This window comes from Pelodiscus sinensis, chromosome 7 (genome assembly GCF_049634645.1).
Source record: "Pelodiscus sinensis isolate JC-2024 chromosome 7, ASM4963464v1, whole genome shotgun sequence".
NCBI lineage: Eukaryota > Metazoa > Chordata > Testudines > Trionychidae > Pelodiscus > Pelodiscus sinensis.
In genome coordinates this window covers 10,052,413-10,073,292 of record NC_134717.1, presented here as the reverse complement: position 1 = coordinate 10,073,292, position 20,880 = coordinate 10,052,413, and the positions used below count along the sequence as shown (strand labels likewise).

Here is a 20,880-nt window from a genome sequence, read left to right as displayed (position 1 = left end):
TCAGGACGCCTGGGGCAGAGCAGCTGAGGTGCTGCTGGGTTGGTCCAGTAGCGCCGAGGAGCGTCCTGATTCAGCCACTGCTGGTCAGTTTCAGCAGCGGCTGAATCAGGACGCCTGGGGCAGAGCGTCCTGGGGTGCTGCTGGGTCCTGATTCAGCCACTGCCCCAGGCGTCCTGATTCAGCCACTGATGGTCAGTTTCAGCAGCGGCTGAATCAGGACGCCTGGGGCAGAGCAGCTGGGGTGCTGCTGGGTTGGTCCAGTAGCGCCGAGGAGCGGCGCTAGTGGAGCAACCCAGCAGCACCCCAGCTGCTCTGCCCCAGGTGTCCCCAAGTCAGCCGTTGCTGAAACTGACCAGCGCTGACTACAGGAAGCCCGAGGCACAGTTGTTCTGCCCCGGGCTTCCTGGAATCAGCGGCTGATCAGTTTCAGCAGTAGCTGACTTGGGGTTCTTAAGTTGAATCTGTATGTAAGTCAGAACTGGCGGTCAGTTTCAGCAGCGGCTGAATCTGGACGCCAGTTCCGACTTACATACAGATTCAACTTAAGAAGAAACCTACAGTCCCTATCTTGTACGTAACCCAGGGACTGCCTGTATAGGAGCCTCCTGTTGAACTGAAAACAAATACCATACATTTGTCTACTTAGTTCATTTTACAAGCTCCTAAGATTTTGTGCTGCTGTTCTCCAGCTAACATATGTTATAAAAATGGCATAAGATTAGATTGATTTTCTGTGGCTTTATGTGACTTGGGAGAAGAGAAATCATTTGCTTATGTGACTTGGGAGAAGAGAAATCATTATCTTAAGAATAGAAGTAACTGTTGTAACTAAATGTAAGCAGGGGAATGGTCCCGCTATTGTGGGGAACATTCCTGGCATCTATACTACCCCGGTGAAATGGACCAATAGCCTCCCTGACTGTGAGGGCTCCCCTTCTACTTTCCTGAGTAGCAGAGTCCTCAAAATCCCATCAAGGCTGGGCCCAGGTTTCCTGGGGCTTAATCCCCGACCTTGTAGTCAGTTGGGGCAGGGGCTAGGGTGTCCCCACTGCGGGGTGCTCTCTTCACACTGCATGCTTTCTTGACCCAGTAATCATTTCATACAGTTCAAGGTGAGGCTTGGCATGAAGTTGGTTGGGTGTGTGTGATGCAGCTGGGGAAGGTTCCTAGGGGTGACCCTGGCCATAGCCACTCCTTGCAGGAGAGGAGGAAGTCCCACCTTCAGCCCAGTTGGGAATAGCAGCAGTTTCCAGCACAGGGTAGGAATCATCAGACTGTTTTCCCCTCTCCACTAGCTGCTCTAGGCACCCTAAACAACATGCCCCTGCTGTTGGCTAGGGGTGCATGACCACTCTTTCAGCTTTCCTTTATTTCATTTTTCTATGGGGAAACAAACAAATCTGTGGGGACATGATTTCTGTGTGTGTACCATGGTAGAGAATTCCCCCAGGAGTGAAAGCAGCAGTAAATATCTTCATAAGGTGCACTTTTGTTCTACAGTCTCGTCCTAGTGCAACTTTCTTGTTTGCCTGAATTGCTTACCTCTGGGCTAAGACAGTATAGCCAGTCTGCTGTTCTTGTTTGCATCTGGAGTTCAGCAATGACTAATGGCACACCACTCACATAAGTCACTTATAAATGTGACTAACAATTGTAGATTCAGGCCCCTGATACTACTTATATGGAACCTTTTTGATCTGACAGCTTAATTAATACAATCAGGTAAAGCTGGGAAGGCAGAACTTCTCTGTTTATGGCTTTACAGTTCAGATTATTCAAATTTGGTGTTCTAAAACTGATGGAAAGTTGAATATTTTCTTAGCAAACTGCCTTCAGATAATGTGTAAGCTCTATGTGGGAGGGCATTAGAGCTGTGCACAACTTGGTGTTGTCCATTCACGGATGTGATTTACACCCACAAATCTCATCTTGTTTTCAGAGTTCAGAGGTGCCTTCCAAAATGCCTGAGATGATTGATTTGATTTGTCTTGTTTCCACCCACAACAGTGCCTTCACTGCATGTGCTTTTAGTACGTGATTTCAAAGCCCAGGCTCATAGCAAAACCATGGAAAATTATTTCATTTCACAGGACTAACAACATTAGGACTCAGGAGATTTGATTTCTCTTCTCAGTTCTGCCACCGACTCATTTGGATCCACAGTTTTAAACGTCAGTGCACAAAATTAGGATCTCAGGGCAAGTCTTCATTAAAGAACTACAGCAGCACAGTGACCCCAGTGCAGATGTATCCCTGTAGCTCTTTAGCTTCTCCTGTTGGCATAATTAATCCACCTGTGCAAGAAGCAGTGGCTGGGTTGATGGGAGACACTCAGCGCTGTCCAAACTGGGAGGGCTAGTTTGGCATAACTGCGTTACTCAGGGTGAGGATTTTTCATTTTCCTGAGAGGTGGATACCAATGTATGTAGACCTGGCCTCAGATACAGAAAAACTGAGAGTCATTGTTGGTGCAGCTCCATCAAGTAACTCAGTGTTGTGATGAATCCACTGAGCAGCAACAGGGCAGCATACTGCTCTTTTCATCTGGTGAGGAGGGAATTAAGTTGCCAACAGGGAAAGATTCTGTGATGATTAGGAAGGCAGTTGGGAGAAGTGGGTCACAAAGCAGGGTGTCGGTTGCTCTGTGTTGAAGGCAGCTGGAGTGCATATTAGCACCTATAGAGCCTTAGCCGTGGAAGCCCCAATGCAACTTGCATGAGCTATGGGGCAGCTGGTGTGCTACCAAGGTTTGTCAGGCAATGGCTGATAACATGGCAGATGGGTGACTCCATGACAGATACTCAGTTACAGTGAAAACAAGACCCTGTTGTACTTTTTACCATCATCTTGACTTATCTTCTGCAAACCGTAAAGTGATGTGACGACATGTTATGTTATCTATATTACCATCCTTCTTCTTAGCTTTCTCCCTTCATGCCTGAAGTCTGGAGAGAAATAACTTGATTTTGAAAAGGACTTCAACCAGGCTGCATTTCATACAAATTAGATACTTGATTTATGGGCATAATAGTGTACATAGGCATTTGGCTTTTATTTATAAGTATGTGTGCCCACAAAATTCTTCCAACAATTATTTTGCACATGTAAACCTGGAAGCTCCGTCTAAAACTTGGGCCTAAGCATTCCAAGGTAATCAGACTTAGATGTTAACCACATGAGGTAGAAATATCCTAGGAATTTCCTCAGCAAATCTAGAGAACATTTTGTGGAAACCTCCTTCAGTCTTCAGTGTATTCATTTTATTTATTTCTTATTGATTTTTGGATATTGATTAACCTGTTGTGTGCTTTTTATTATAATGTGAAGCAAATATAGGTTTTCTATAAATTTTCTCACAAAGGAATGAGCTCCTCTTATGCAAGCCTGAGCCAAGTTGCCTCTCTATTTGTCACAGCTCTGTTAGGAAATTAAGTTGGTATTCTATTCTTTTCTTTCTTCCTGGTGCTGATTCTGAGAATGAATTTGTGGCTGATTTTGTCTGACGTCAGGTGTTTGTATTTTTCAGATTTCTCATTTCACTTTGAAATGCGTTTCAGGTTTTTTTCCACAAAAATGAGAAGTGAAAAAGCGCACACACGCGTGCTCCTGCTCCACACAGTAAAATCCCACAAACCCCCTCCCCCTTGATGTGTGGTGTGATGTTCTTTTTTATTTTGAATTTTATTGTGATGGCTGAGTTTCCTTGCACAGCTGTGGCCAGCCCTTCCTCCCTTTTCCTAGCTCCCCACCCTGGAAAGGGGTTCTGGAGCTTGCTCAGCTGTGCCCACCCCTTCCTTCTAAAGGCACCCCATGCAGGGAAGGGGCAGGGGAGGAGTTTTTTCCCCTTCCACTCCTGCAAGGGATTCCCGCTTTCCCCTTATGCCTCCTTAACGGTTAAGGGGGCACTGCTGGTAGTGTGTGGTCACCCTATGCAGGAAAGAGATTGGAGATGGAGGGGAAGAAGCTGGCCCCGCTGTGGCCTCCCCCATGCAGGGAAGGGATTCCTGGGCTTTCTTTCCCTCCCACTCTGGGGTTGGAATCCCCCCTTCCCCTTTCCTCCCAGTCCTTGCATGCCTCTTTAAGAGCTCCAAACTCTTCACAGCTGACAGGTGCAGGGGACGGGCAGCAAGCACAGAAAGCCCCCCCTGCCTCCCCTGCAATGGTTCACAGCCGCTGGACCCTCCTGAAGGCCAGAGGAAATTGTTTGGCGGGACAAATCCAGCCCGCGGGCCGGAGGTTTCCCATGCCTGCCTTAAAGTGTTGCAAGTTTTCTAAACACATGAGTACAAAATTATGGACAACAGCTCAGTGTTTAATTAGGGTGACTGAAAAATCAGATTAATTAGGAGCCTTCTGCTCATGATATCCTTTTAGGTTTGGGCTTCATGCAATGGGTTTCATGCAGTTATTCAGTTAAGAATACCCGCCAAGATTTTCAACTGCAAATTTGGGTTTCTTCATTCTTGGATACCCATTGTGAGATATTTTGGAAGGACTTGAATATCACAGTGTACTGATCTCCCACTCTCTGGAAATTAGGCCTCTTTAAAGTGTCTGAATTTGGGCCCCCAAAATCATTTGCTACTTTTGAAAGTCTTAAATGACCGGTGTCTTGCTTTTTTTGGATACAGCACCTTGAGACAGAGGAGAGGTACATCAATCCAGTTATTTTAGTGCAAATCCCTGATATTTATGACACACAAACTGATTTACAGACCACCATTATCTGTTTAGCCCAATGCAGCTTAAGAACAGCTTTAAAGTGCCATGAGTCTGTACTAGGAGTTTACCCCACTGTGGATAGGTTGATCTTTGAATGATTTTAGCTCCATTGATGCACATCTGATGTAGACAAGTCCTTAGTTCATTCAGACATGCTAGGAGAAATTATACGTTTGGGAGCATGGAGGGTGTACCAATTAAAATATTATGATCATCCTATGACATTTTTCACCTGCTTTTGTTTCATGGAACAAAATTGCTGTCTCTGATATTGGAGGATAAAATACTTGGATATGGTTCAGCTGTTTGAATATAGTTCTTCCCTTCATGTAGTTACTTTCTTCTGTTTGTTTGGGTCTTTTCTACAGTAAGGGAGAAAAACACTTTGATTTAAAAAAAGTATTGTAAAACAGAAATATTATCAGGAGCATTCAGAGGCAGGTGTAGGACTTGAAATAATTTTTACCTCATTGTTTGTGTAAGAGACCTGATTTGCAGAGTTTAGAAACAGCTGTAAGGCTTTAATTGAGATACTATCTGATTCCAAACACATTTGTAGAGACTAATAATCATTGGCTGGCAGAACGATAATGTTTAGTGCATAGAATTATACTGGCAAGTGCATGTAAACAAAAAGCACAATTAGGATACAGATCCCATTTCATCTTCATTGATGGGAAACTTTCCACTGACTCTGAGCCAATAACAGAATAATTTCCGACTGCAGAAGCAGATTTCTAATACTGAAATGAATTAGCATTTCCCCTTTCATCCCAAACTGGCTAACAGAATACATTTGATAGGGTGATGCTAAATTCTAGCACAAAGAAACAGAGGAGTATTTTGCTCCACTAGGAAATGTAATCAATTCACTAACAAAAGCTAATTTAAAGAGATTTTCATAATCAACATTATTGCTTTTCCTTGCTTTTTAAGGAAACACTTCCTAAGAGATTGTTGGAAGTACCAGGCACTGTGTTGGAGAGTCAAGCAGGAGTTGGGAGAAGGTTAAAGGAACAGTCTTCAGGTGTAGATTTTTTTTTTAAGTGCAAAATGTTATAAAGTGTTTTAGGATTTGGGCATGTAACTCAGATATGTGGCTGTGAAAATCTCTCCCAGATGTTTTATAATCCCAGATGCCAACAATCACAGTTTTAATTTTCTTCTAATGTTGTACATTTTATTCACATCTGTGCAAACAAATGGGCAATTGGCTTTCTTTCTCACCTGCCCACTTTCAATATTGGCATCCAGAACAGTTTGTCTGCATTATGAGTAAAGGGGAAGCCGATCCATGCTGGCAATTTGACCAACAGACAGCTGGTGAGTTACTTTGCTGGGGAAAAAAATTTAAACTGTTGTATAAACAATGAAGCCAAAAGGAATCAGGCAGTTTCTCATCAGTGCTTGGCTCTGAATGGAGAACACCAGGCTACCAGCTGCTGAAGGACTTTCTGTGGATGCTGGTTAAATCTCAGTTATTTTTTCATGGATGAGAAAGTCAAAGAAAAAAAACTTAATCCAGTAATTTTAAAAGTTCTAGAGGAACTAGATATTTGAAAACTAGTTGTCCCCATTGTCTCCTCCAATCTGCTCCGTGTGTGGTCCCCTGTGAAACTAAAATTTCTAACTTTTTTTCTGTACCCTCCTATTGTCCACATTCATCCTCTGCAATTTCTCCTCCTCCTCCTCACATTCCCTTTTACCCCCAACATTAACTCACCACCTTCTTACCACACTTCTTTATCCTCTTCTTACCATAGGTTCTCTCTGTCTGGTTTTGACTTGAACTGTAGTTGCTTCTCACCGCTTGCCAGCAGGGGAAGTAGGGTTGAGAAATCTTTGGGATGGCTATTCTGAAGTCTACAGGTTTGAAGGGAGCTCCTCACACTTTGCCTGATCTCAGGCAGGAAAATAACAAACCACAAGGGAAGTCCCTGCTACCTGAGTCACATGAAGGATTATGGATAGTGTTGAGACAGTCAATTGAAGGCCAATTTGCCCTCCTACTAATGTTGGCTTATGCCCTAGATCAGGGTTACTCAACTTTGGATGCACCCGGGGTGACAGTGATACTCACAGCACATGCCAAGGGCTGCAACTTAAGTGTTGATGCAAGTACATGCAAATATATGCAAATAGCTTCTTTCACACTGATGGGCATGAATACAAAGATTAAGGCAAGACTACACAACACGTGGGCCCCATTTAAGTAAGTTCTGCTGATATTAATAAAACACAATATTTACCCGATTTCCACCCATATGACAGCACTTTTAATGAGCAATGACAGTCCAGGAATTTGACTACTAAAATGCATATCAACAGAAGACCATTATATTAACTCGCCATTATGGAGCATGTTCCCAATGGAGGCCATGGTTCAAAGGATCCCATGTTCAGAGGATCCCACCCACAAGTCACATGTTGAGCCCCGTGTAAACCCAAACCGCACTGTAGGCCACGTGTGGAGTAGCCCCGCTCTGGAGCATGAGAGTTTATATTCTTAATAAATGTTTTTAGTTAAAATAACTGTGGACATTCTCATCATGACTATATGAAACCTACTAACCGCTTGGCCTCAAATGACATCTTATGACAGTGAATTTTTCAGATCACTTATTCTCTGTGTTTTAAAACAAAATTCTGTGACTGTTGAAAGCTCTGATCAAAAATTACATAAATACTTGCCAGGATACAAGTCATTGTAGATCTAGCTTATAAACTCTTCAGGGAGGGACCATTTCTGTTTATTTTACAACTCGGGGCACGCTGTCAGAGTTTGAAAAAAATAATCAGTGTTTGTTCTTGAGTAAGTTTGCCATATGTGGTTTGCATTAGGGATGTAAAATTCTGTTGAATCAGTTAACTGGTTAAACATTAGGTTAAACAGTTAACCAATTAAGCAGGATCCCGGGTGATGGATCAGCTCCCAGCCCCAAGCGGGGCTCTGCTGGCCCTGCGCAGGGCTACTCCCAGGTGCTGGTTAACTAATTACCGAGTAAGTATCACCCAGTAAATGTGATGCTTTCTGAGTGATTGCATACATGTGCACAATTGTTGTGCCCAGAAAATATACACTGGCAGTAACAGCTTATGGGCTTACTCTTGTGTGGACAGATTGCTTAGAATGTAAGCCGGTATGCAAAATTCAGCCTTGAACAACATAGCTCATTGCAGAGTACTAGTTACTCTCTTTAAATTGAGAGCATAATTCTTCTCTTCTTAAATGGTCTATGGATGTTAAAATTAGATTAATCAACTAATCGAATAATCGATTATTCAATCTATTCGATTAGTCAATAAGGGCACTTCCATTTTGAAATGTAGCAGGAGCCCGCCCGGCTGTTGCTACACTTCAAAGGCGGAAGTGCTGAGCGGTTCTGCCTTTGAAATGTAGCAACAGCCCTAGCAGCAGCTCTTATGCATTTCAAAAATTGGAACACCGCATGGAGCCTGGGGGCCAGTGGGGATTCTGAGTCCCCCACTGGCTCCAGGCACCATGTGCTGCTTCTTCCCGCTGGCCCCAGGCTCCATGAAGCATTTTAGTCTTTGAAATACACAAGAGCTCCAGTGGGGACTCTTGTACATTTCAAAGGTGGAATGCTGCCACTGTACCCCTACCCCCTCCCGTGGAACTGGAACTGGTGGGAGCCATCTTTTAAGCCAGTTTCCCCCCCCCCCCCAGCACTTTCTCCTCTTTCTGATAGAGGCAGCAAAGTGGGGGAGCGACTAGTCACTTACATCCCTAAAATAGTCACAGTATAACCCCAAACCTGGTGGTATTTCCTCAGGACCCAGTGCATCTCACATAGAAAACAATGGGGTCCTTCCAATGATTTGCTGGCATTCACAGACCTGAGTCCCTTTGGGTGCTGGCTACCAACTGTGAGAAACTTGTGGCTTCTCTCAAACTGGAAGAAACTTGACAGATTTGACTCTGTTTCCTTTGAGTCTCTTGGCTGTCTTTGAAACCAGAACTTGAAGGGAGGGATACAAATCCCAGGCTGTTTGTAATCCAAGAAAATGTTTCTATGACCCACCTTTTGTAAACTCTGTAATCTTACCAGTATGGAAATGGGAAATAGGGATCAAACTTTTGCAGTAGGACCAAAGAAAAGGCATTGCTGGTTTGTGGTTACTTTGTGAAATATGGAAACTAAAGTTAATTGGTATCCAGAGTTTGAAGACAAACTCTGTTGAGCTCTTCAGCTAAGAAGCTGCAAACAACATATATTCAACATTCCAGATTCCTGTATCCTTACATCCTTTATCACCCTTTCATATCTAACTCAATGAGTTCATCAGAACAAAAGGAGGAGGGTTAGTACAATCCTGTCTTTCCCTTGATAAAACGCATCTTGTCACATTAGTGGTCCAAATTCAAGGATGTGCAAGAGGCCTTATGATAATGGTATCTCTGAGCCACAGTGCTGTCTGCTATCCTAAATCTAAATTATGGCATTCCTGGGAACATTTAGATTAACTTCATTTTGTTTAGGGTATGTCTCTTTTCTAGCATTTTGATCCTCTGCATCAAAAGATGTAGGTATAGCTTGGGGTCAGCAATGCTGGTATTGGGGCTTCTGGCTGGGACAACTTGTACTGTTTGGGGGAGAGAAAGATACATGACGTTCTGAAGATTAGCACTAGCTAACATCCTTTCTGCCATACACAGCCTAAAATCGGGTAATCTAGGTTTTGTTAAAACCAAGGATTTGTGGATCAGATAAGTATGCTGCTAGGCACATTCTTCCTCCAATTCTTTCTCTCCATTCCTTGTTGCAGTATATCATGTGGATAACTGGACTATAAACCCAGGAAAGGCAGCCCTCCTAAAATTGATTTAACAAAAGAAGTTGAGCAACATGGGAAGCTGTGATCAGCATCCGCTTCGGTGTCTGTTTTCAGTTTTCCTGCCTTATCAAATGGATGCCTTGCTGGCACAGTTTTTAAACCTGAAGCAGGTCACAGACAATCAGAACCTCTATTGTATTTCCAAAGTTAGAAAATCCTCAGGCTGCTGCTTTTCTTCTAAAGTTCCCTTTTAAGCTTAGTGTTAAATTTGTTATGTTGATGCAGAATTTGTATTTTAAAATTTTATAGATTGCTTAGCTCAAAAAGAAAAGCAGGAGCTATTGGGGCTAAAGGAAGTCTATAATATATTTTCAGCAACATTGCAAAATGACTATCAAAGTACTATGGAGAGGCAGAACAGAGCTAGATGTGGAACTGGGGCCAGGAACTCCTAAATTATAATATTTTGTCTCACTGGGCCACCTTGCGCATTAATCTCTCTATCATCCCCAGGTGTAAAAAGAGAAAATATATATGGGGGTTTGAAAAATTGTTCCACGTCTGCTTTTGCTGCAGGATTAAATCTACTTGTCAGGTGGAAAAATACACTTGCCATATGCACTCCTGCAATTTGAAGGATAACACTGATCTTTATAGATTGATCTTTACCATTTATTTCCATAAATATAAATCTAAAAAGTGTATCAGAAGGAACTAAAATCCCATTTCTTTTTCAAAGGGTCCATTTCCAATGGAGTAGCTTCCTTAACTTACTAAAGGATTTACCCAGCATTGTTTGGGTCCTTATGGGGGTTCAGGGCAGGAGGTGGGTGTGGGGGAACCAGGAAAGGGGCATGCTGGAGTCAGGACAGGGGGTGAAGGCTCATAGGGCAAATAGGTGGGAGTGTGGGGGATTCAGGGCAGGGGTTGGGTGTGCAGGAATCAAGGCATGACTTGGGGAGTTCAGGACAGGTGTTTGGATGTGGGGGGGATTCAAGGCAGGAGGTGAGGATGCAGAAGTCAGGGCACAGGCTGGAAAAGTTGGGGGCTCAAGGCAGGGGGAAAAGGGTGCTGAAATGAGAGCAAGGCAAGGGGGGCTTAGTTCACTGGGTTGGGCGTGGGGGGTGCTCAGGACAGGTAGTTCAGGGGTGGAGGAGTCAAGGCAGGGTTCGGCCATTCAAGGTAGGAGTTGCAGGACTCAGGGCAAAGGCTGTGGCTGGTGGCAGGTTGTGGGGGTGCATGAGTGGTGGGAGGTGTGGGGGACTGAAAGCAGAGGTACAAGATGTAGAGGGCCGAGCAAGGGATGTGGCTTAGGGCAGGAGTAGGTGCAGGAATCAGGGCAGGGGACTCAGCCTGGGAAATCTGGACGAGTTAGCAGGATTCTTCCTGGTGGTGAAGGTAGTGCTGCTCCAAGGTGGGGAACTGGGGCTATGCTGCCCAGCCCCAGCATCTCTTCTGAGGGGGAGGGTCAGTTTCCAGCCCCATCATCTCTTGGGGGAGAGGAGTGGTTCCCGGCCCTGGCATCTCCTCCAGGGGGGAGCTGGGCATCAGTTCCTGGCCCCGGCATTTCCTGTGGGGCCTGGACTGTGCTGCCAGACACTGGCAGTGGTCCCTCCCATACAGCACTGTTTGGGGCAAGAGGGCCACTGGCTGGCAATGTGGAAAACCCTGGCCCCAGCTGGCTGCTCTTTGCTTGGTGTGGCTGCCCCCTATGGTCCCTCAGTTAGGGTGGGAAGTGTGAGGAGGGTCTCGAGGCAGGAGGCTAGGTGTGTGAGGGACAGTTTAGGAGGGCAAGGGCACTATTTCTGGAGGACAGAGAGGCTGAAGCCTCCTGCCCCCTGAGATTTGTACCAGGATACCGCTTGCTGTTTCCCTTCATCACTCTGAGAGAGAGAGAGAGAGAGAGAGAGAGAGAGAGAGAGAGAGAGAGAAAACTTAGTGTGGGTCATTCACTCCTCTGTCCCCTCCCATCCACAGCCAGGAGAGAGAGGAATGCAAGGATAGATGTTGTGTGCTTTGCTCTTACTCCCTGAGGGGAAGGGGAACAGCAAACAGCATCCTGCTACAAATCTCGGGCGGGGGAGGGAGGTGGGCCTCCTCCCTCCTCCCCACCTCACCCTAAATGGCACCCAGGTGGAGGCTCGGATCTGAGACAGTCTTGGACCAGTGGGAGAACGCATCCCCAGCCAACCCCTTAAACATGCCTGCTGCCTACATGGCAACCTGCAGGAGAGGCATGGGAACACACCTTGTCTCCTCCTATAGCCAAGTGGCACACCAGGGCGCACTGCCTTACCTTTACCTCTGGTCTCTTCACACTCCTTGATATTCACTTTAAAAATCCCCAAATGCAAAACAATTTAAGTGAAACAGCTGATTTTTTTTCACCCAGATAAACCTTGCACCAGTAGTTCAAATGTGACCAGTTTGTAAGTGTTGCTGGAAGCTCTCGGCAAACCTGGCCTGACTTTTAGGTTAGTAACAAAATCTAAAACGAGTTGAGTTGTGCTTACCTTTGCTTTTCTTCGAAATGACTATAAAAGGGTTCTAAGAGCAGGAAAGAATATTTACTTAGTGTTGCATTGGATGGCTCTGCAGTCTAGTCAGAGGCATGTAGATGTACCCCTTTCTTTGCGATAGCATTCTCTCCTGGTTTCACTTCTCAGTGTTTTAGGACTATATTTTATAATCAAACAGCCATCCTCCTTTCCGAGGCAGATATGATATAATCATCATTTCCTCTACGTTAAAATAATAAAAAAAAAAAAGTCAGTGAAGATCACTCAAAGAACCTTCCATACTGGAGAAATTTGGGATTGAAACTTGTGTAAATTCAGTAGGCTCAGCCCGATGACTTGGCAGTTGCAAGCTGGATCTTAGTTCCTGCATAGGAGATGATGGTTTGAGACTCAGCTGTCCTTCTTGATTCAGTAGTTATGGGAGTGAGGATCATGAATTTGATCTCCTTAGTTTTACAGATGAAAGGTTTAGTGTATCTAAAGAGTGTCTAGAAAGGGCAGACTAGACTATAGCTAGTAGAAATGTTGTTGCTTGAAGTATGACATATACTACATGACTGTGAAAGAAGTGTCTTTCTACTCCCTAATCCCGTCTGAGGGGGATAGAGAGGGAAAGGGCAGTGTTAATCTGTTTGTAGGGAATGATCTTTTACTCTTCTGTTCTGATAAACTACACAAGACAAACTCCAGTCAAACCCCTGGGCTACGTCTACACTGGCCCCTCTTCCGGAAGGGGCATGCAAATTTCACTAGTCGTCGTAGGGAAATCCGCGGGGGATTTAAATATCCCCCGCGGCATTTAAATAAAAATGTCCGCCGCTTTTTTCCGGCTTTAAAAAAAGCCGGAAAAGAGCGTCTAGACTGGCCCCGATCCTCCGGAAAAAGTGCCCTTTTCCGGAGGCTCTTATTCCTACTTCGAAGTAGGAATAAGAGCCTCCGGAAAAGGGCACTTTTTCCGGAGGATCGGGGCCAGTCTAGACGCTCTTTTCCGGCTTTTTTAAAAGCCGGAAAAAAGCGGTGGACATTTTTATTTAAATGCCGCGGGGGATATTTAAATCCCCCGCGGATTTCCCTACGATGACTGCTGAAATTTACATGCCCCTTCCGGAAAAGGGGCCAGTGTAGACGTAGCCCTGGACTATGCAAGAGCCCCATCTTGAGTTTCTCTATGGGGACGGATTCCTTTTTAGAGATTTCTAAAGGTTAAGTTTGGGATTAAAAGCAACTTCACACAGGTACAGCAGCCATGAACAAGCAGTCAGGTGTGTTGCTTTTGTTGTTGTTGTTTCTTTTAGGGTTGTAATAGTGTAGTCGATTAACCAATAATCAAAAGCGTATAGGTTAATGCTATAGACTACATGCATTTCCCCCACTCCCGCCAGTAAATTTTTTAGCAGGCTGGCCAGCAGCCTGGCTCAGTCCTCAGTACGGGGAACTACCCCGCTGTGGCTCTGCATTTAAAGCATATTAGGAGCTGGGCAGGTAGGCAGCCTTGCTCAGTTCCGGCAGGGGACTCTTGGGAGTGGGGTCGGAGCGCACTGGCTGCTGGCCCTGCCCCCGGGAACTATGGAATAGTCGACAATAAGAATTCATGAGGTTACCCTACTATTCAGCTACCCGATATTTAACATCCTTTGTTTCTTTCTTTTTAAATCAGGATTTTCGTATCCCTTCCCAGTATGGTTGAGTGTCTAGAGTTTGGGATTATATGTCAAGAGAACAGCTTTTTATAATCTCAGATCTGATGTTGATCCTTGGGCAAGTCACATTAGCAGCTTTGTACTTCATCTGTCAAGTAGCTTATTCACTGCATGTGCCTGCTTCTATGTATTTTAGATATTTCTAGCCTCCATTACTGAGTGTCTCACAGTCACTTTTCAGTAGCCCTGAAAAGTAGGAAAGTTCCCTGTTTTGAGGAACTGAGGCATAGAGTAAGTGTTACATAGGAACTCTGTGGAGCAGGGAACTGAATCTAGGTCAACTCCCTAAACACTTGACGATCCTTCCTCTGACAGAGGTGCTGTGAGTCAGGGGTCATTAATATGTGGTTTAAGGCTTTAAGATACTCAGCTGGAAGGTGCTATTTAAATGCTAAGTACTGCTATTATTAAAGCAGTTTATAGGGCTTAGGTTAGGTGAGCTTTAAGGTTTGAAGACAGGGGCCTGTCTGCTAATGTCAGCTTGCGCATGCAAGACTTACATTATGCAGTTATCTGTTGGCATGGACTTATCCTAGTCCCTACATGTAGTACAAGGCTGTAAGTGGGGCTCCTGGCAGTGGAAACCACTATAGTCTTGAGCCATGGGCCTCCAAATGTTTCAGCAAGGTTCCTGACTCTCACAGGCAACTGAGATTTCTACCTCTGGATTTGATCTGTGGTGAACTGGCTGAAGGCATATGGACAGGAGATGAGCAAAGCAAACATTCTGGATATTTTCAACAGCTGTGCAAGACTGACCTGAACATCCTGTATATAATCTAATCTATAGTGTCCTCTGGGGTTTCTACATTATGTTCATTGTTGTTCTAGCTGACCATTTGGAAAGCACTGGCAAATTGTTTCCTTAGATGCAGAGATTAGTTAGCAGAGTGTGTTGTACTCCTCTGTGAGTTAAAGATGGACCTGCACCAACCCCCAGAGTCAGGTCATCACATAGATTTTTAAGGAAGTCTGGCCCCATATCTTAATTTTGTGGCTTGTGCATGTATCTGTAAGAAATCCAACTGCAAGCAGCCTCCTGCATCCAAATGCATTTCTAAAGTATATGAAGCTTTCAAATGTAAAGTGCAACTTAAATCCAAAGGTGTATTGGTGAGAATAAAAAGTTTGATGAATCGGAGACCACACCAGTCACCCTAAGAAATGCTGGCACTGTGTGTTAGAAGAATCTTCCTGTTTCTATTTGAGAACTGAAAAAGGAATGATTAGAGGTTTTGGCCTGAAGTTTAGCTGATTATGTAATTAGCTGTCAGTGGTGAAATTGAGACCCAAATCCAGGTTGTAATTCCAAAGATTTCCACAGATTGAGAGGTTAGGATTGAGCTCTAGAAATTATACAAACCTTTGAAGGAATTCCATGTCAATAGGAGGGTGTCTTGTTTTTTGTATGCCATATTTCAGGAAAAATGTGGAGAAATAGGAGAGGGTTCAGAGAAGAGCAACAGAAATGATTAACGGTCTAGAAAACATGACCTATGGGGGAAGACTGAAAGAATTGTGTTTATTTAGTCTGAAAAAGAGAAGACTGAGAGGGGACACGATAGCAACTTTCAAGTACAGCCACTCCCTGACTTATGAACACACCGACTTACGACCATCTGTACTTACGACCAACCTCCCATTAACACCATTATAATATTTTTGAGCTGAGAATCATGTACGTCAAGTCTTTCGAACAGCGCGGGCAGCACGTTTAAGGGTATTTCCGACTTATGACCAAATCCAAGTTACGACCAGGTGTTTGGAACGTAACCCGTTCATAAGTCGGGGACTGCCTGTACCTAAAAGGGTGTCGCAAGGAGAAGGGAGGAAAAATTGTTCTCCTTGACCTCTGATGATAGGATAAGAAACAATGGGCTTATATTTCAGCAAGAAAAGTTTAGGTTAGACATTAGGAAAAACTTCATAATTGTCAGGGTGGTTAAGCACTGGAATATTGCCTAGGGAGGTTGTGGACTCTCCATCACTGGAGAGATTTCAGAGCAGGTTAGATAGACAACTATCAGGGATGAGCTTAGATGGTGCTTGGTCCTGCCTTGAGGGCAGGGAACTGGACTTGAAGACCTCTCATGGTCCCTTCCAGTTTTAGAATGGTATGATACTGTGAACTGAAACTATAACACATGCTTCTGATCCAGCTTGTCTCCCACCACAGTGCTACAGGAAAGCATTTTGGAAGAAAAGCTCCACGTTGTATTCTGTTTGCCATCTGGGTTTCCCTCTGGCTTCAATTTGCTGCGATAAAACAACTCTTAGGTACAGACACAACATAGACCTCCCCAGTGCTCTTCACATTCACGTCCTCATTTTTCTTCTAAAATAACAGCTGCAAAGAAGCTGGATTTACTGCTTCCTAAGCTGATGTTTCAGATTAAACATTCAAGGATGTTCTGAATCTTCAGATGTTGGTGCATTCTTTTAAAATACAAGTTCAGTCTTTTTTTGTCATATGTATAACTTTTAACTTGCAATATTTTTCAAATTTAATTTTTACAATGTTTAAAGTAGTTGTTATGCAGAATGGTCGTGTATAGACATTAAACAGTGTTTAGACACTTCCCTATATGTGTACTTTGTATGTCCTTCCTTTCCATTGAAACCCTGTGTTGTTAATATAGTAATAAATAATTAAACCTTCAGTCTGGCAGATTCTTATGTCTGTGCTTAAATTACAAGATGTCAGTAGCCCCAGTGAAGTCACTGGAGCTATTCAGGTCATGGAAAGTTAAGTGTGTGCATAAATTGTTATTTGAATGTGGCCTAACAGCATCCTAAAAAGCAGCATTGTTAACAAATTAGGGGAAGTGTGGCAGCTGGAGGTTGAAAATTAAAACATGTATGAAAAATACATGTCTTCAATAGTTGTTTAATGATAAGAGGGAGAAATCTGTCTACAGGGAATAACTTTCTTGGCTCAGTACTAGTATAAAATGTATATACTTATTAACCCTTCAAAACACTGCTTTAAGTAAATTGTCCATTTCATGACTGTCAATTGACTATTCCAATAAACATGTCTCAAAACTTAATGTGGATTAGTTTGCATCACCTTGACTCCTACTGCTGCTTTTCATCACTTTGAAATTCCTCACACAGCCATACAGTGGCAGAATTAAGAGTTGTTAATGTATCCAGATAAAAGCTTATGTTATTCTTCAAGTGCTTGCTCATGTCCATTCCATGCAGGTGGGTGTATGCCACGTGCATGGATGTCTGAATTTCCCCCCCGAGCAATACGCGTTGGGCCAGCCAGGGAGCCCCCTCGAGTGGCGCTGCTATATTGGCACATATATACCCCCTGCTGGCTCTCCACCCCCTCAGTTCCTTCTTACTGTCTGTGGTGGTAGCTAGAGCGTGTCTGACGTCTCTGCAAGTCTGCCCTCAGCTTTGTGTACATAATTTGTAGAGTTGTTTTAGTGTTCTGGTTGTTAGTCGTTAGTTAGTAGATAGTTGTAAGTCTGCATGAGTTCCTGCTTTCTCTCCCCTGCTGATGCTGGAGCCTCATGTGTTCCAAGTGGTTGAAGCCTATTCCCTGTGGTGATCCCCCACGATGGATGCTTATTTAAAGTGTCTAGGGGAAGGTCTCCTTGCGGATAGCTGCAAGATTTGCCGGTGCTTTAGCCCAGAACTAAGAGGGGGAGAGATTCCAGAGTGAAGCTCCTTCTGATAGAATCTGCTCTACAACCTGCGGCACTAGAGTTGGCACTGGTAGTACAGAATACACCAGGATCAGTGCGCAAGGCCAGGGAGGCACGCAGGCCCTCTGCAGCACTGTCCAACAGCACCTTCCCTTTGCACCACTCCCAGTTGCACATAGGGGGAGATCCCCCTGGAGGCGTGGGCATAGAATGCGGCACCCGGAGGAGCACTCTGAAGCCCTGCTGCCCCTCAAGTGCCTTGATACTTCTGCGCCACTGAGGTGCCAGTTGAGGTCAGCACGGAATATGAGTCCAGCACAGGATGTACCCATGGAGGATGTCCATATCCAACAACACCGGACACTTTCAGTACTGCTTGGAACCTCATTGAGCTGACATCATTGCCGGGTTCAGCACTGGCTATGGACACTGGGAATGGCCTGGTGCCCGATGCAACAGCCAGATCGGCACTGGTGTCACCTCATACTGCACCATCTGTAGTGCCGGGGCCTTCTGTGGAGCTGATGCCGTTGCCCACTCTGGTTCTACGCTGGGGAAGGCCTGTGGTGATGGCACAGCATCGACCTCGGCACTGATCGCCAGCACCATCAGCAGCAGCACGGCCCTGGTCAGTGTCTCCCTACTCCTCCGAATCAGAGACCAAATCAATATACTTGAGAGCCTCTTTGACTTGGTCCCACTCTCGGCACCGATCTTATTCCCAGCACCCATCATGGCACTGTAGCCTGGTGATGCAGATAACCTGGCTTCCTTAATGGCAGCCACAGGTGCAATAGCCCTTTTGGACACTGTGGGCCTACCGTCAGGCACAAGGCCCGGCTCCTTTGAGGCCGAGCTCCACAGGCACTTATTCCAGGGGCACTCCTTTGGCCACTCCACTTCCAAGGGCCTCAGTTTTAGAGAATAGGCATAGCCCACAGAAACCAGTAGAAAGACCACTTGTAGAGAGTGAAGGGTCCACAGTATAGGGGCCAACCCCAGTTCCACCCCAATGGGCTGATGCACAGCAGGAGCAGTTACCTCTTCAGGAATCTTCCTCATCATCACCAGACAAGGCCCTTGTTGAGACTGCGCCACCTATGCCTCTATGAACATGAGAGCATACCAGGAGCTGCTCCACAGGCTGGTGAGCAACCTGAGGGTCCAGGCAAAGGAGGTGGCAGAAAATATTGACGCAATGGTCAATATCTTAATGGCAGATACATTGTGCTGGTAGCCAATATAAGAGACTTAAGCAATCCCTTATGCCACCTTATGCCTGTGGGGGTTGCATTGGACTATATGGCTGTGTCTACATTGGCATCCCTTTCCGGAAAAGGGATGCTAATGAGACACTTCGGAATTGCAAATCCGCGGGGGATTTAAATATCCCCCGCGGCATTTGCATTTACATGGCTGCTGCTTTTTTCCGGCTCGGGGTTTTTGACGGAGAAAAGCGCCAGTGTAGACGCGATTCTCCAGAAAATAAGCCCTTTTCCGGAAGATCCCTTATTCCTATAGGTGTAAATACATGCTTGCGTAGAGTTGTGGGTTTTGTGTGTATACTTGCAATTTGTGTGTGCAGAGAAAAGTTGTAGGTGCATTTAAGCCTTCAGGATAAAGCCTAGATTCTAAAAGAACAAGGTGTACTAAACTTGGTTTTGTTGGGTAAGGAATCCATAAAGTCTATAAAACCTAGCCGTTGGAGATGAAAAGGTAATACTGAAATATTGAATTATTCAACATACTGGCTAATAAAGTTAATCCCTAGTGGAACTCAACTGAATTCAGTTAAGGTCGAGGATGAATTTATTTGTATATATCTTCATGCTTTTTTTATTTAAAAAATAGTCTTTACTGAAAAGTAGCTTATTGTGGAATTTACAGACATTTTTGGTACCTTTCACTCAGTCTACGGGACTTACATGACCCCCTTTATAGTGTCTGAGTGCCTTACAACTTGTAATGTACTTATCCTTACAACATCTCGGTGTGGTAGGGAAGTCTCATCCCCATTTTACAGTTAGGGAGTTGAGGCACAGAAAGAGGTTTACCTAAGGTCACACACAAGCACTTTCATACCGCAAGGAATCAATCTAGATCTCAAGCAAACATTCTAACTACTGGGCTAATCCTTTCATTCTACTCCTTAAAGGATTCAATAAAAATTCTATGCAGATTTCAGCAGCAATGGTTCAAAGGTTCCTGAGGGCACCCGGGTTAAAATAACAGAATGGCTGGACCCAGTAAAATGTGCTGCCTAAGTGTGGAGTTGCAACATTAGTAAATGAAGTCAATGTGCAGGCTCTGATTTTCCCTCTCCCTCTCCCTCTCCCTCTCCCTCTCCCTTTCCCTCTCTCATGCACACTCTGACTTATTTCACTTCTGACTCAAAGGACGGACCTGAGAAAAGGAAATTAATGGAATTATATGGCTTAGTAGGAAGCTGTTGGTAAGTATTTATTTATATAAAATATGTAGAAGAGATGCTGGATTTCTTAGTATTTGCTTTTCTCAGTTTATTTTTCTCAACAGAATACTGAGTGGCAGATTTGTTCTTAAAAGAAAATGCTTGAAACACATTTGTCTGCCTTTGTATTGAAGAGATTAGAGTACAGACTCTGAGAATTTGTAAGGATTTGTCTGCTTTTTAGAAAGGATTAAGATTAAAAAAAAATCTAGAATGCTATCTAGCTGCATCAGTACACCATACTCCACAGTTTCTATGCTGTGTATTTTTTCATTTTATAGTACATATTGCAACTTTTAGTTACAGCAGGTTTGTTTTAAAGACTATAGTCTAGCTCTGAAAGCCAGGTGAAATGAAATGGTCACAGTCCATCTAGCATCCCTGAAATCCTATTTAGCAGCAAGTATGACATACTGTTAAGAAAGGATTTGGGGGATAATCTGCTGTTCTAGAAAGTTGGTTAAATAAAAGGATTTTTAAAAATCATATCGTCATAGCAGTCAGTGATCTCGACTGCATTTGTTCAGATTTGTTCTGCCTGCCAAATTCTCACTAATGCCAGGCAAGCTGACTTGAACTATGAATGTTTTTATCTAAAAGCATCATGGAGATTCTATTTTCACTGCAATTTCAAGTACATCTATAATGTTAAATTATTTCTTTTTTGAGGAACATCATTATTAAGTATTTGCTACACAAAAATATTTCATAATTAGCTGCCAGAAAAGGCTTAAAAGTGCAGAGTTCATTAAAGTTCAACTGCTAAATGTGGGTGATTAGTGGCTCATGTTGTTATAAAATTGCTTGTACCAATTTACAAGTTCATAGACTCTGGTGAACACAATGGGCACTAGGAAATTACTTTGAAATAACTCCAGAAGTAACTATATTGAAATAAGCTTATTCCCCCAGGAAAGCAGGAGTACCAATTTCAAAATAACCAGCCTCTTATTTCAAAATAACAGGGTTGATAATGTGGATACTCTGCTTATTTTTCAAAATAAGGAGGGGTT

General features: G+C 44.0%; 1 protein-coding gene across 3 annotated transcripts in view; it reads left to right on the top strand.

Moving 5' to 3' along the window:
- The window catches only part of MYLK (myosin light chain kinase), a 337,126-nt gene that overhangs the window by 71,885 nt on the left and 244,361 nt on the right, over positions 1-20,880 (top strand). For 2 of the 3 annotated variants that reach the window (XM_075933132.1, XM_006137677.4), the window contains exon 1: positions 19,699-19,849. The exons of the other annotated variant lie outside the window; for it this stretch is intronic. The gene's annotated coding sequence lies outside the window, so the exon portion shown is untranslated. Of the gene's footprint in view, positions 1-19,698; positions 19,850-20,880 lie in introns of those variants that run through there. 3 annotated transcript variants of the gene reach the window in all.